The sequence below is a fragment of the Solanum tuberosum genome, unplaced genomic scaffold (genome assembly GCF_000226075.1).
Source record: "Solanum tuberosum cultivar DM 1-3 516 R44 unplaced genomic scaffold, SolTub_3.0 scf01236, whole genome shotgun sequence".
In the NCBI taxonomy this organism is placed as follows: domain Eukaryota; kingdom Viridiplantae; phylum Streptophyta; class Magnoliopsida; order Solanales; family Solanaceae; genus Solanum; species Solanum tuberosum.
Window position 1 is genome coordinate 1 of NW_006240319.1, and position 2,804 is coordinate 2,804.

Here is a 2,804-nt window from a genome sequence, read left to right on the forward strand (position 1 = left end):
AAAATTCGTAGCTAATAGCATGTTTTCTTGTAGTGATACCTATGTTAATGTTCATCGAATTTCTAGAAGGAATACGAGTGAAAAATGTAGGTACATTAGGAACTTGAATATCAGATTTTGCATAAGTACGCGAAGTCTCAAGTTCACCGCATAAAACTGTAAAAGTACACTCTAATGATTCACTAGCCAGACTTCAGTAGTAGAGATCACGAAAAGATTTAGCCTAGTAATTAAAAATTTAAGTTTTATATGAATAAATATAGTTTCAATTAACTACTAAGTTTAGTTGTTTACCTTCAATAGGAGATCAAAAATCAAACTCCACAACAACTAATTTGGTTGCTATCTGCAATTCTACACCAATTTTATTGGACACAAGATCAGACTATGTGATACAGAAACACATGCATCAATTCAAACAACATAAAAGATAGAACTCTAAAACATACACCCATACAAGGCCCAACAATTGAATAAAATGGATATTAGTAGTCACCAAACGGCATGGCCATACAGTTCAAATTCAATCCGATTGAATATGAGGCAATCGGCGATGATGAATTTGCTAATATTAATACAAACTGCTGACGGTGAGCTTGTGAAGAGACGTCGACGGCTTTGATTCGTCTTTCTTCTCATCAATAGCACTGATGTACTGAACTCCGTCGCTGCTGTGCCGAACTCCACCACTGTTGTGCCGATTTCCGCCGTCGTGGTGTTGATTTCCATTGCTGACCATTTGAGTTTCGTTGAAGGGAAAAGACGGAGGAATATTCAAAGTAAAAAGGAATCGAGGCAAAAAGTAAAAAAAAATCAATTCAGTGAAAAGGAATTGGGGCAAAAACTATTATACCTTATTTATTTTTAATTGCCGGTGAAAAGTACTTGGTATACCGGCTAAAGTTTAAATGCCGGTAATTGTATAGTTTATATGATGTATAGTGGCAATTTGTTTATTGCCACTAAATAAATGCCACTAAAAGCATTTTTTATTGTAGTGAAAGAATTGAAACCCAAGTTGTCTTACTGCAATGACAAAGGCAGCTTCATCTGGTGACTCTACTTCATATGAGATCTCACCTATTTTTTTGTTCACAACAGGATAACAATATGACAAATCGCCAGCACTCTAAAATTTTTTGTAATATGTGTTAATGAGACTCATGGACCCATTGACCATTCATTATATGCTCATCTTTGAAGTTGAATCCTTTAATAGATGTCTTCGAGTTAATAGTAGGGTCACTTGATTCCTACACGTCATTGGAAGTATCTCCTACTTCCTGTGATGCATCTCTCTTTTACTTTGCCCGGGCCCTTTCTACTTCTGTCACAACACGTCCATACGCAACACCTGCTATTGAAAATTTGACAAACTCCATGGAGTTGCATGTTAAGGTGTCTGTTTTGACTGAGAGTATTGTGTCAACCAACCCAAGTTCCTCATTCAGATTAGATGCTCTTGCATTAGTTGGCTTATCTGTTTCCTCATAGTACATCTTCCTATCTTGATTGATGAATATGCTCTGTAAAACCTTCACAATTTCAATAAACACATATAGCAAAATAGGAATCAAGTAACCATACAACATAAGGGCTGTCAAGAAATGAAAAAATGCAGCTAGTGAAGCTCTTATAGGATCATAAAACACACTTGTCTTGTCTGGTTGAAGATACCATCTCCTTAGTTTCCCACCAGAAATGTCATTTTTAGTTTCAATCCCAAAAAAGATAGATCTAATAAAAGTTATTATAATCAAGGTACCAAAAAGGACATATTTTATCCATCTTTTTCTCAATTCCACTCTTCTTAGAAGGAGGATCTGTAGAATTTTGCATGAATTTTGTGTCATGACCAGTAAAAATAACCACACCATAAAGTATTGCGTAGCTTGGAACCTCGCAGAAGTATTTGCTGCACTGAAAGAGAGTTCTGTTGATTATCATAATACAGAGTTCCAATGAAAGTATAAAGATCTTCATTTGGATTTTCACACTTAACAACAACTTCAAAAGTTTGAGAAGAACCATCGTCTTACAAGGAGGATGTGATATTTAATGCATGCTTCACCTTAAGGTTAGTCTATCCATCAAGATTGGAGATTTCGACATAACATATTTCATCCTCGTAGCTAGATGAAAGCAAAAGCAAATCAGTGGGGAAATATTGATCCTTGTACACCTTAATAAGATCACCAACTCGTTAACGGTTTCATCTAGTCTCTTGAAAAGTATGATTTTCAGTGTATACATTTACTTTCCAGTTATTGGAATATCCTGAAAAAGATTGCATAAAAAGAACTAAAATTTTACAAAGAAGGACCAACGAATATATTCCTGAACATGCTTACAACTAACCAAAAGCATGCCAAGTTGCCAACATTTTTTGTCAAACTGCCAGAACCAAAGGCATGCCAACATAGACTAAGAGCAAACTATTGACCAAAAGGTAAGAGCACAACCTTGCAATTACACAACTAAAGACATCAGAAAGTCCTAGCGATGTTTCTTCGACATGAAATTCAGACCACTCACATTATAGTACATCTGATTTTACACTTGAGATACATGCATTTTTTGTCCATAACTAAGTGGTGGCATGAGTGATTCTCTTGGTTATTGCTTTAAAGTTACATGTAGTATATTATTTTTCTTTCTAAATTTTGTTGTACGTTTATGGTGTCAAACAAACAGACATATGTATGAATTTTCTTGCATCTTTTTGGTGGAACTAATGCATTATGAACTTGAAGCTAATACAAGCTCTAATGATGGAAAAATTTGCCAAATAATATATCCTTTGG

General features: G+C 35.0%; 1 pseudogene; it reads right to left on the minus strand.

The window, feature by feature from the left end:
- Nucleotides 1–976: 976 nt before the first annotated feature.
- On the minus strand, nt 977–2,383 carry LOC102591127 (probable phospholipid-transporting ATPase 8; annotated as a pseudogene).
- Nucleotides 2,384–2,804: the final 421 nt, after the last annotated feature.